We start from the raw sequence: 14,043 nt of genomic DNA, 5'->3' as shown, positions 1-14,043 counted from the left end.
GCAGCTGAGCAGTGGAAATATAATAAATTTCCATATCATGCTGAGCGTGCACCCATGTGATGGGTAATGTACCATGTCACATCAAGTTCTGTGTCATCTCCAGGCCATCGGTGACAGCCACACCTCTGCAGCCCGCCACAGATGCACTCAGTCATTCAGGCTCCTTCCTGGCACCGGGGTAGGAGCCCATTGGATCTCACTCTCGAGGGCTGCTGCCAGGACGTGTCACTCTCTGTGCCACTGTATCTACTGGAACACGAGGTCTGTGATTAAACTGCAAGCATCAAAGGACTCTGGCACTGATTATCAATACAGATTGACGCAAAAAAAGTGAAGTATCCATGTCATTGAGATATTAATCCTGAAAGCCAGGCAGAAGCCCACCCAAACGCCCTTCTTCCCCCGGAGACGTATTTCTTAATCCCAACACTAAACTCACCAGATTAGAGCGCTGAGAGTCTGTCAAAAGAGGGTGCTTTAATGTAGTATTTGAAGGACCCGCTCTCGACGAAGGTGCAACTGTCGAGAAATAGACATTATTTCTTAACTGTAATAATATAAAGAAAGCAACGGTGATTGGTGTTTCATGCTTAAAAGGGGATTACGTTATCGATTTTCATTATTTTCCTGCACAACTGGCCATTTTATGATGGTTCTACGCACTCGTATTAATGGTACAAGCAACCAGTAACTTTGTCCGTCCTAGATAAACAAACGCATTTTAAAACAAGAGGTGCTAATGCTACCCGCTATGCGTCTGAGATGCCACGGAGTGCTAATGCTACCTGTTATGCATAGCGGAAGTCAGGCAGCCTTCGTTGGGACGTGGGCGGGGCCTGCAGAGAAACAGGAAGGAACTGCCGGTAGAACGTCCTGAAACCCTGCATGCTGAATGCTGGCTGCCGAGGGACACGCGGGAAGAGCCTGGTACGCGCATGTGTCTGTGTGTGTCCGAGTGTGTCTGTGTGTGTCCGAGTGTGTCTGTGTGTGCTCGAGTGTGTCTGTGTGTGCTCGAGTGTGTCTGTGTGTGCTCGAGTGTGTCTGTGTGTGCTCGAGTGTGTCTGTGTGTGCTCGAGTGTCTGTGCATGTGTCTGTCTGTGTGCGCGTGTGTCTGTTTAAGGGGGGTTGCATGTGTGTATGCAGTGTGTGTGCGTGTGCCTGTGTGTGTGTGTGTGTGCATGCGTGTGGCTGTGTATGTGCGCATGCGTGAGTGTGGCTGTGTGTGTTAGAGGCTGACTTACTGTGAATGTGAGACAGGAGATGTGCACGGCGCCGGGCTGGGCGTGCGCGCCCATGCGGTGAAATAGCCGAGGGCTTGCGCGTGCACATCCCCTGTCTCAGATTCCCAGGAAGTGGCCAACAATAGATACTTCGCTGGATGCAATGCTTTGCATTGCTGGTCACCAGCTTGACCTAAAAAGTAAATCTATATCCTCAAGAACGAGAGTACCTGCAGATATAATCTGACCTAATTCTCTGTAAAAGGCAGCCGGATTCTTCCGGGGATCTGGTAATTGTCCTTTTAACTGCATTACTTCTGACCTTTTCCATGGAACATGAACCTAAAGTCTGCGCCAGTGTGCCTCAACAGCCCATCGACCATTATTTTGAGCATCTGTAAGTGCGTTAAAAAAGACAGGGGCCGCATCTCTCATTTGCATAGCTGTTTCCAGAGGGGTGTTGGGAAAAGCGGCCATATCACGGTAAGCCATTAACGCAGACATAGCGCCAAAGATCCCCTCTCCCTGAACATCGCCTCTTTTTATTTGCGCCCTAAGGTCCTTTAATCCGGTGGGTATCTGCATAAGCGCATTCTCAAATCTTTGCATGACCAGGGTTCACATGTATTCAGCCCATGTGGTCTGCTTCATAATCGTCCACTGGGAAAAGGTGGACCATATTTCTTTAAAGGCATAAATATTCCCGTTATTTAGCTAACAGTCACATTGTTGCCTCTGTAGGTCATTTTCTCGAAGGGATGAAAAGCTGACTGCAGGGAGCAAGGAGGCCAGTCGGGGGGGAATTCAATTTATATAAATCCTGCTTAATTGTAGACCACGGGGAAGCAGGAAAAGGGCGTGTAGGGGTAAAGCCGCAGGGTTTGAGCGGATGTAGAATTGTTGTCATTCACGCAGCGAAGACAGTGTTAGCGCGCGTGGTCTGTGTTGTAGGAAAAGTCGGGAGGGATGGTGTGACAGGGAGAACAAGTGGGGCAATGGGGACAGGAGTGGGCTGTGGCGGGGGACATGCAGGGTGTGAGGTGTCAGGGCAGGGTACATTGGGGCATACGCAGGAGGGTTTTCTAGCATGGTATCAAGCAAAGAATCACCTTCTTCCATATGGCCCTTTCCTTTCTCCTCACGAGCTGGATAACATTTTTGTACCCGGGCCCCACGCTCCCTATCGGCTATTTCTACTGACTTTGTCATTTGATTTTGGAATTTTCTCTGGCGTGGTCGGCCATTGACATACGTTCCTGTTTTCTTTCTTTAGCCTTCTGCTTTCTAGCTCTCTGCTCTATCTCTTTCCTCCAAAATCAGACAGATTCAAACATAGACGGGCGCGTTTTTCTTTTCATTAATTGTTCCTCTAAGTTGGTGAGAACTTGGGAATTAAAGGAGCCATAAAGTGGCCACTGTAATTCCGCATCACTTTGTTTCGTATATTTGACCCAGAATGAGGAAAACATTATGGCAGAAGGGCCATATTTAACATACATCGTATGGCCAGGGGTCCCTTCTGGAGGAAGCGGACAAGCCGCCTCCAGGTGGGAGTCCTGTATACACATACAACAACATAATTTCTTGAACTTACTACTGACTGGCATGCTTAAAAAACAGATAACCGACACCAGCGGGTTTTTAAAACTCACCTCGCTTGCTTGGCTTTTGCAAAAGTCCATAAACAGCAGAATCAAACAGAACAGACACCAGCGGGTTCATAAAATTCACCTCGCTTGCTTGGCTTTTGCAAAAGTCAATAACAGCAGAATCATACAGAACAGACACCAGCGGGTTCTTAAAATTCACCTTGCTTGCTTGGCTTTGGCAAAAGTCAATAATAGCTTGGTTTTTGCGAAAGTCAATAACAGAATCATAGAGACTTGGTGGGTGATCAGACCACCCTTACCTTACAGGGGTAGTTCTCTTCTGCAGACGTAGGGCTGTGTCCTGCTCCAGAAATTATTTGCTAGGGGATTCCAGCGAGAACGCGGTGAAGTGGCCCAGATCTGGTGGGGAGGAACAGCGGGCGAGTCGCTCGGCTTACCGGATTGCAAGAATCCCTCGGGTTGGGTACCTCTGTCTGAGTCTCTCGGTGCACCTCCTCACATCCACCGGGCCTGACCTTCATGGTCGTGGAGTTCCTGTTCGGGCGCCATTTGAAGAACCGGAATAACCCATTTACTGGGTCCCGGCGGCGGGGGAACCACCCAAATATTCCATACCCTTCATACGTAGTAAAAGGAGACACAGCTGCCTGCGTCTGCAGGAGGAACCCAGATTTATTCAGTCATTGTTTAATCACCCTGATGAAGGTCCTGCAGTCAGACCTTTGTCCAGATAACCTGATCACGGTGTCAAGGATGTTTACCAGGCTGGAAGCAGGAGATGGAAAATAAATCATCTACTCAGGGTGTGAGTGTCTTGTGGCTTTCTGGTGAACTGCAGAGAACATGGGGGTTGGGTGTGTGACAGTTCTTGGGCAGAATTGCAGACTGCAAGATGGTATTTGTCGTGTCAGTTAGAATTTTCCTCAGGCATCAGCAGAAACGACCAGGTGGGTCGTGTGGAAGTGTTTCACACGAGATGGCAATGAAAAAGCAATGGAGTCCCGGTACAAATGATGCCGATCAGAAGAACACTTTTCCTCACCAGTCTCGCCATCAGTTTCTCAAGGACTGCCAGTGCACTCTGGAGGCAAATGTACTTAGGGCCATGAATCTGAGCCTACCTGCCTTCAGAGGCGAACACATATTTTAATACCCAGTTTGGTCAAACCACTCTGACAGCACTATATTAGCCAAGCGCAAGCACACCTGAGCAGTTATTAACACCAACCATTCAGCCAACATCTCCCTTATCGCATCTTGCCTGCATTTTCTCCATTCGTCTGAAGGGCAAGATTTATGTCACTTAGGCTCGGGAATGGCCATTTTCTGAAACACCTTGCCAACTGGCGATGGCCCATGGAAGTAACAACTTGCAGGGGCTGTGACCTGTGCAAGGAATCTCTTGAATACACTTGCCTCTGCCCTGCCGAGTGAGCACATAACCAGCCTAAGGTGACAGTGGAACATTGTGGGAAACCGCGGGCGTCGGCAAGCAGTCCTTATCTCCTGATAACACCCTGTTAAACATTGAGTTGACCAAATTTGTTTCCCTCACTATCCTCTCGTTCAGCTGCCCACAGATATCAACCGGGGGCCCTGGCTCCAATTCTCGACCCCCCCCCCCCCACCTCCATCTCCTGCCCCCGAGACCCACCTGCTAGTCGTAGGTAAGCCGGGGCCGCCCTCCTCGCACTTAGAGCTATCTGTACTTTTCAGTTCGTCAGGAGTTTGAGTGCCCCTGATTTGGTATTCTGACTGTAAAACTGTGCTCCTTGTTCGACAAACAGTTACCTTTTTTTTTTTATCATGTTCACCAACATGCGTGTATGCTCTTGCACTTGGTTCAGTGTGTGAACAACTGTCTTCTCTGCCTTATTGGTAACACTTGTCTATTTTAATCAACATAAGGATTTGACTCTGTCGAATGCAACAAGATGGATTCTCTCATTCGAAGACCTGTTGTCAACTGCAGAATTTTGTGGGTTTCCCACTATGTGCCAATAACTCTTGTGTTAGGTGAACTCGTTAGACTGCACCGTTTTACCAAGACTAATTGCGGTTACCATTTGGTTTTGCACTAGGGCTTTACCCAGGGCTCTTGCCAGCCATCACCTTTTTATCCAATGATTGTCTTCCTGTTTGCAATGCATTTACACCATGAAGGTTGTTTTAGTCTATCAGGCTGCTTGTTGGATAGCCCTGCTACTTGTGATACTGCTGCAACTGTTCTTTTGCACCTGCTCCTTGTCTTACTTTTGCATATTTTGATACTGAACCATAATGGTCGAGACAAGCAGGAATTTTTTATGCTTGTCGTACGTTGAACATAGTGACATTGGCCCAAGGGCCACAAACCCACAGCTCACTTAGACTTAGTCTTCCATCAGTTATGTGTGTTTCAAAACGTATTGTTCATTATGACGATGTAATCTTTTGTGTCTGTCCTGAATATTTTATTTTTTATTTGTCTAGTGTTTTTTATTTGCAAAATATTGTAATGGTTTTTATTAACCAGTAGGGATTTGGTCAGGGAGACCAGCAAGAACTTCATAGTCAGTTACCTCAGTAGGTGAAGCAGTCCTTTTTCCGTTCCAGGCGCTTTTATCGGTTGCAGGGCTTTCCGAGGGAAGTAGTCCAGATGCAAGGGATGAACGATACTGACGATGCTCAAAGGATGCTGTGGATGCGATGTGTTCAATTGGGGGGTAGGGGGATCTTGCTACAACTACTTCCTGGTCCAGGAAGGGGGTAAGGCAGTCCTGGTCACAGGGCTGACGTCCGTCAAAGTCCTCAGTGCTGGCAGAAGTCCAGTTGTCACTGGATTACTGCTCGCCCATTATCAACATCACAGGTCAATCCTTCCTGGGTCGATAACTTGTCCAGCTGCACCTCAACGGCATTTGTGTGCTCAACGAACTGTGTTGCAACTTTGGTTATCAGGTCCTGCTCCCTGGTGCTGCACGGCGGGGGTCTGAAGACTGTGTTACCAACTTACCCAGCAGGCTTCTTAGCTGTTGTCCCTGTTCTGTGAACGTAAGTCCTACTCACTGACCATTTGAGTCTCTTGGCTTTGGCTGGGCTCTGGGATACTGCGTCACCCGAGCAGGAAACAGCAGAAACAGTCCATATCTTTCGCTAGCCACTTGGTTGAGCAGGTGCAGTCCATGCCGTGCAGCTTCTCATTGCTGTTTCCACGATGCACAGTCCATCCTCCTTCGGTCCTTCTTTCAGTCTAGTCGAGATCTGAGTTCAGGATGCCTGGGGTGCCTTACTTATGCTCTGAAAATGCCATCAGTTAGCATGCGGTCGTCATTAGACAGAAGCAAATGTAAAAGATTCCAAGCACCAACAGAGTAAATAGAAGGTTGACTTCTACCATGGTGCTAAAACAGTGAATATATAAAGGCATATACACATGACCATAATCAAGCATACTTCTACAATGCTGACCCTACCTAAGTGTACCAAGCATGTATGTGGATGTTAAGCCAGGAATCCCCTAGGAAAGAGACAACCAAATTACCTGATGGGAGAGAATGAAGGACCCAGTCTTGGTCTCGAGTTGGATACCCCTCAAGGGATGTCAGACCTCTGCGTGCTGTTGCTTCGGCATGCCGGGACTTCCGTGTATTATGTCAGCATGCAAGCATCTCCTCTGTTTATATAGGGATGGTATGGTTCTTTATACCAAAAAGATAGCCTCAGGGTTCCTAACACAATCAATTTGTTGTGAGTACGATCATGTAAATGATCCTAAATTAATACTTGCAATTATGCAAAGTAGTTATTTAGCCCTAGGATGAAGATGACCATGACTTTTATACAGAATATGTTAATCCTGTTATGTACGTCCTATGCAGGGGTATTTTTCTAAGAATCCTCATTCATAATTAGGCTCTCCTGTTTTCAGTTTCTATATTTGGTAAATTCTGGTGTGTTTTTCCCAGTGTTTTCCAGTGATTTCAATACCTTAAAAAAATAGTTAATCAGTGGCTACACATTTTTGCGTCAATAAAAAAACCAGTGTTTTTCCGGTGTTTATGGAACGTTTTGCTTTTATTTGATGCTTGGTTTCTGCACTGCATGGTATGTAGACAGTGTATGTACAGTCTACATGACGTGCAATTACATTTCTACAAATCAAACTTATTGTTGTGCAACATAAAATACTTTTTGCAGTGAGTCCTCATCCTCCGCTCCACCCCCTCCGCCTGGGACGACTCCTGGTGGCCAGCCTCGCTGGGAACTGCGCCGACACCCACCGACCACGCACGCTACCTGGGTTTCATCTTGGACTCCTCTGTTAATGACCCAACAAGTCAATGCCATCTCCTCCAACACCTTCCATTTGCTTTGCAAGATCTATAGATAGAACCCCTCCCAAACCAGAAATGCGGTCACCCAGGCCCTCTTCACCAGCAGGATGGGCTATGGCAACGAACCAGAATACCTCAACAAGCGACTCACCTTCTACACTCCCAACCACCAGCTCCCCTCCACCAACCTTGCCCTCGCCACCGTCCCACGCATCCACCGAACAACCAGAGGTGGCAGATCCTTCTCCTACCTCTCCACCAAGACATGGAACTCCCTCCCTGTCCATCTGCGACAGACCCAGGACCTGCGGACGTTCAGGAGAGTCCTCAAGACCCACCTATTTGATCAGTAGCTGTTCACCCTCTCCACCCTTCAGCGCCTTGAGACCCTCACGGGTGAGTAGCGCGCTTTACAAATATCTGATTGATTGATTGGTCATGCACAATCATGCTTTCCTTCCCATGTATACTTTTATCTGTGAAAAGGCACTCTCAACATTGGCACTTGAGACGGGCCACGACAAAACAGCCAGTACACAATTTGCTAAATATGGCCACTGACCTATCTTTCCATGCCAATACTGGTGTGCATGAAGATTCCGATTCTCTGGGACAACTTCTGCAACATACGCATTGAACTGGGCGCATCTGCCCTCAGAGTTATTGAAGCGTTAAAAAAAATTAAGCAGTACTTTTCAATGTCCTGAGAAATTGCCCTTTATGAAAGGGATCCAGAACTTGTGCAGAGTTCCACAGTGAGGCTTCATTGACTTCAAATGGTGTAGTTGAAGGGACATTTCGATACATCATTGCAAGCCATTTCTCATGCATTGTAAAATAACATTTCCTGAATTGCTCCTCAACATTTCTTTGCTTGTCAAGTGGCAAGCATTCTAACAAGTAACCCACATGGTATCATTCTTTGAGACTTTCCGTGCATGCTAACTGTAACTTGTATTCGAGTTTTCCCTGAAGTCCATTTTTTGTGTAAAGTGTTAGGATAGCAGCTCATAGTAGTCAGTATCGGTGCAGTTATCTAATCTCGGGACAGGGAAATGCCTGATGCTCGCTGTGGTAACTAACATTTCATTTTGCCAATGTTTAATTACTAAAATTATTCTTTGACAGTAATAATAAATACACTGCTATTCTAATAACACATTTTGGAAAAATCATGAATGCTCTTTGTTTTAGAGTCTCTTATGTTGGGCCTTGCATTATAGTGGGTTATGAAGTGAGTAATGTTTATTTTTGTAAACGTGGTAGGCATGTTACATTTGGAAATTTGTCGCCACATAGTGATGGCATTTACCATTTAAACTCTTAAACATACAACTGTGCTCTGAATTTAATGTTGGAAAGATGATGGTTTTGGAAACTGGAAAACAACAATTCAATGCCTCTTCAGGGGGCCGTAGGCAATATATAAATATAATTCCTATATATATATATATATATATATATATATATATATATATATATATATATATATATATATATATATATATATATACACACACACACAACAAACTCCTTCCGAAGATACGAGACAGAGACCCTGGAGGAAACGGTTGGAAGCCTTTTTTAATTTAGACAATGCCGAATGCATTTCGGCAGCACTTCTGCCTTCCGCAGCGTCCAATTATAGTAATATATATATAAATCAATATATCAAAAACAAAGGGAGTGCCCAAATGGAAAGGTCACACGGGAAGGGTTTTTCCACACACCATCACCAGCAGTTGCCGCCACCACAGCCAGCGCAGCGTTCGTAATTGCAAAATGCAACTGTTTCAAGCCGTAGCCCTTGATCACTGGCCTGCAATTGACACAAAGAGGTATCCACTTAGCATTGAAACTTTTATTTGCTGATAGCAGTCCCGCCCCAATGTGTGGGAGCAGGCATGGCATCATGGTAAATGTAGTCCATCTGCTAAGGACCTGACGTTCCAAATATAACCCAGTGGCTTGGCTGCCTCATAGTGTCACAATATAAGCCCAAATGTGTGAGCGCTTGGGTGATAACCGCAGTGTGGCACACCAATTTAGTCCAGAGATGAGGCCCCTTCCGCTCCCGAAATGCGCCCGTAATCACGAGCACCAGGACCCGCCTTGATACAGCAGCGGGACCTTTCCGCGGCCGGACGAGCCGCCCCACATCAAAAACAAAGGGAGTACCCAACTGGAAAGGTCACACGGGGAGGGTTTCCACACACCATCACCGGCAGTTGCAGCCACCACAGCCAGCGCTGCGTTCGTAATTGCAGAATGCCAAACGATCAAAGAAGCCTTTGGAAACGGCAACAATAATTTAAAAAAAGGATCAGTTAAAGGTGGGGGAGCTTCAGAGGAGAGGGAGTAGGTTATCCAGAATTCCCATGAGAGTTGAGAATTTCGGCCAGGAGCGTGGACAGTAGAAGCTTGAAATTGAGGGAAAGTCCAAGGAGTCAAACCATCAAACATGTCTTGGACCCATACAATAACCCGAGTTCTCCAAGGTTTCCATTATAGAAATCTATTATTAATATTAATAAGACGATTACACCATAAGGGAGATTGTAAGAAAGATTCTCTAGTAGAGAGTGAAGGTTGTTAATAAGGTTTTAGTAAGAAACAGGTGTGATGAAATAATACTAGTCTTCGCAGTAAAGGAAAGAACTTCCTTTATGGAGAAAGGAGCGAGGAGTGTTCTTTCCATTTTAACCCATAAGGGAGTATAAGGTCTATCAACTGTTAGAAGCCATTTGGAGGCATGTTTCAAGCAAAAAACTGTAAATTAAAATCAGTAAACTTTACACCACCATCAGCTTTTGATTTCTTGAGAGATTTGAAGGAGATTCTAGATTTCTTATTATGCCACAAAAATGTAGATACTCAAATTTTTTGAAGTCCGCAGATGGGATACGGATGGGAATCATTGAGAGAACGTGTAATAAAATAGCAGTAATCATCATTTTGATAGAATCAAGACGACCCCACCACAAGAGGAAAAGAGGATTCCAGGATGAAAGGAGGATAGAAACGCCATTTAAGGTCTCTTTCATATTGAGTTTAACCAAGTTTAAGATGTATTTATTAAACCAAATTCCTAGGAATTTAATTTTAGAGTTCCAACAAAAACCAGTTAAATTAAATTGGTGTTTAAGACAGAATTTGGTTATGGGCATGATTTCCGTCTTATCTGGGTTGATTTTGTATCCAGAAACCAAGGAAAAAACAGAAAATTCTTGTAATAGAAAAGGAATAGAGGTTTCAGGGTTGGAAATAAAAAGCAAAATATCATCTGTATACGCTAACAATTTCAAATGAGCATCCCCATAAGAAAAACCAGAAATAGAAACAATTTGATGAATACAAGACAAGAAGGGTTTAATAGATAGGACAAATAAAAGAGGGGATAAGGGACATCCTTGGCGAACCCCTCGTTGAAATGGAAAAAATTGTGAGATAAGGCCCTTAACTAAAACAGAGGCAGTAGGTGGCGAGTAAACTAAAGACATAAGGGACATATATTTGGGGCCAAAACCATGCCAGGTTAGAGTTTTGAATAAAAATGACCAATCAACTCTGTCGAAAGCCTTCTCCGCATTGACAGTAAGCAGCGAGAGAACAAGAGAGGGTGGATGATTGACATTATAAACCATTCGAGTATTATCAGAGGTTAATCTGCCTTTCACAAAACCACATTGTTCTAGATTGATTAGGGTAGGCAGAAGAGGGTCGAGCCGCACAGCAAGCAATTTAGCGAAAACGTTATAATCCACCTTTACAAGGGAAATTGGGCGGTAATTCTTACAAAACTTTTGATCACGACCTTCCTTATGGATTAAATAATTTGTAGCCTCTAAAAATGTACCCTCTGCTTTGCCAGTATTGCAAAAATATTGGATTAGGTGTAGTAGTTTGGGTAGTAATAAATTTGAGAAGTGAACATAAAATTCTACCGTAAATCCATCTGGGCCTGGATTTTAAAGAATTCACTATTTCTATAATCGAAAGATCAGATTTAAGATTTCCACAGGGAGAAGGGGTAACTTGGGCAAGATAGGTATCAATCAAAGAAGGAGAAACAGGGGATTCCGGCATTATAAGGACTTGTAAGATTTCACAAACTCCCCCAATATATCCTGCTCTTTAAAAAGGTTTTCCCTCTGGAGTTTGAATCGAATCTATTAACATGTGTTCCTTTTGAACCTTTAGATAGTTAGCCAAAAGCTTACCAGTTTTATTACGTCCGCCATAATAACGGTCACTACTATATGAGAGAAAATATGAAGCATTATCAGTGGTTAATTTGTTGAAATCCAGTTTTGCACAAATAAGTTCTTGTAGGTTAGGGTCAGAAGCTGAAGAATAGAAATGATGTTCTAATCGTTTAATATTAGCTAGTAGGGATTTATGTTGAGCAAGGGATTTTTTCTTTCCTTGGAGACAAAATTGATCAAGAAACCACGAGCAGCAGCTTTAAACGGATCCCATATCAATGAAGGAGAAGAATTGGGATCTTGATTCAAGAGAACAAAATTCTTAGCAAAAGAAGTGAAGGAAGAGGAAAAATTAAGATCCTGTAAGAGAAATGATTGAATCTCCATCGAGAAGATCAGGGCTGCGTGTGGAGCAAACCAAAATCAGCAATCCCCTGGACATGATCAGAATTCACAATAGGTTCTATTGAAGAGGAAATAAGATTTTGAGATAAATGTTTAGAGAGGAAAATGTAGTCTAATTGTGTAAGAGAGCCATGGGGGGGGGGGTTAAAGCGCGGTCCTGGTGCAGCCGCGCGTTCCAGTCACGTTGTACTGCGCCGGTGCAGTCCTTTACTTGAGCAGAGGCCATGTTGGTGTCAGTCAAATATGGCATAGTTCACATTCGATATTTGAAAATGTCGCTATAATAAGGGAGGTATTGCCTGATCCGTACATGGAAGCCTGAAACTAGGTGTTTCAAGATGGCGATGAGGCGCGCACGTGACGACGTCTCCCGTTGCTTCGCCCCTCCCCCTCAGCCCTAGTCTGAGAGGTAGGAGGGAGTGTACGTCAGCTAGCCCCGGCGCCCCTCCCCCTCCGGAGAGCGCCACCCGCCCGGTGACACGGATTACCGTCCGGCGCCTATGTGCTCCCAGTGATGAGTGGCTCCGCTTCCCACCCCCCGCCCCTCTAGTGGTTCGGCAGCCCCCGTCCCCCCCATCCATCCTCGTGAGGCGGGGCGCCCGGGCGGATGAGGAGCCGTGAATAAGGAGAGCGCTTCTGCCGAGCGCGGCCATGCACCGGGGACAGCGCCCGCCCCTGCGAGGATTGTGGTTGGCTTGGTAATTCCCCAGCTGGACCATGGCGGACGACAACGTGCTCTTTCAGGATGTGTACGAGCTATGCGAGGTCATCGGCAAGTAAGTTGTGCGCTCCCTGTCCCCGGTGAAGACCCACACTGAGGGGATGGTGTCCACTTCACACATCAGACCCCCTCCCTGGCTTAAGGCGCCACCCTCCTCCCTTGGGCAATGAACAACATAACTGTGCACTATCTGTGAGAGGGGACTGCTTGCATATTGCCTGACACTGAATGAATGGGTGAGTGCTGAAGTCTGTGCACCCTAGGCATCAATGAATGCTGGAGGCTTATGTGTTTGGGGTGCACTAATAAGCCAGTGATCCAATTGGTTGATACAGCTGCACTCGGGGAGGGTATCGGGTGGCTGCTATAGTCAGATGCCCCGATAGGAGTCCAATTGACTGGGATTGGTGCGTGTAGGGGCCTGGGCATGCATTAATTTGTATCAATGCTTCCACTGTGATTACATCTGTGCCGTTCGTGATTAATACATGTGACTTTGGTCGTGCTCTTTTGGTTGGTCTGTCCGTGTTTCGGTGTAGGAAGGTGAGGATTGTCCTTTTATGTAAATTAGTGATGGAGTATGCATGAAGTCTTCACTGCTTCTGGGTACCAATGATGTGAGATGCATTATATACTGTGCAGGGACGAGACAGCTCGTGTGTTCTTACGTTGATAAATAATAGTACACGGGGGTTGGGCGGGGGCTGTGAATGGGTACGGAAAGCCACCGATGGGATGCGCTTCTGCTGTGCGTGATGGAAGTAGGGGCGATGCCCATCGGAATGAATAGACCGCGGCGTGGTTCTTCTGTTAAAGGTATATGAAGGGGCAGTGTCGAGGGCATGGAAATGTAAAGGCGTTGTGTGCTTGTGTGTTTGGTGATCTGAATGCACTGTGCCCCTGGGTGCAAGCTGATAAGGGGGCGGTGTTTGTTGTGACAGTGCTTCATGGAATAAGGTGGACGGAGAGCGTCTGTGCGCCTATGTTCAAGATGCTCTTCTGTGTTTATGCATCTGGACGTCTTTGCTGTCCGGGAGGTGATGCTCTTGCTCCACTAAGTTGAAGACTCGAATTTCCAGCTTCTTGCGGTTTTGCTGTACCAGTGAGTGGATTTTATGCTCGGATCCTGAGTGCTCTCTCTGGCGCGCATGGCCCGAGGGACTGACATCTTACCGCTGACAGGCCCCTTCCTGTCGGCTATCTATGGCCGAGTCGCAGGGATCTCACGTTGCTGTATCAGACGCACCAATCATCCCCAGTATCTGGACCCTTTTAATTGTATTAACCCCTCCACATCTAATATGTTAACCGCTTTTTGGCCTTGGACGCTATATGGCTTTTCCTTGTGGATGTTACTGTAACACTACTTATTTATCTGTTTTCAAAACCAACACATAATACAAATTTTGTCATTTACAATGCCAATAGCTCTAACTTTTCCAAAGGCGAAACCATTGCATTGTAAATGCTTGTTTCGTAATGTTAGGCCAAAAGGAATTGTCCGGTTGAGTCTGGCCATATACAATAAAACAGTCAATGAAATATTATTAATAAGTAGCCTAACTA

The 14,043-nt window shown here is 45.7% G+C and overlaps 1 protein-coding gene across 4 annotated transcripts in view; it reads left to right on the top strand.

The window, feature by feature from the left end:
• Positions 1-14,043, top strand: part of LOC144764025 (uncharacterized) — a 297,464-nt gene that overhangs the window by 56,679 nt on the left and 226,742 nt on the right. The window lies entirely within an intron of this gene.

The sequence above is a fragment of the Lissotriton helveticus genome, chromosome 6, assembly GCF_964261635.1.
Source record: "Lissotriton helveticus chromosome 6, aLisHel1.1, whole genome shotgun sequence".
Lineage (NCBI taxonomy): Eukaryota > Metazoa > Chordata > Amphibia > Caudata > Salamandridae > Lissotriton > Lissotriton helveticus.
This window is presented reverse-complemented; position numbering and strand designations above follow the sequence as displayed.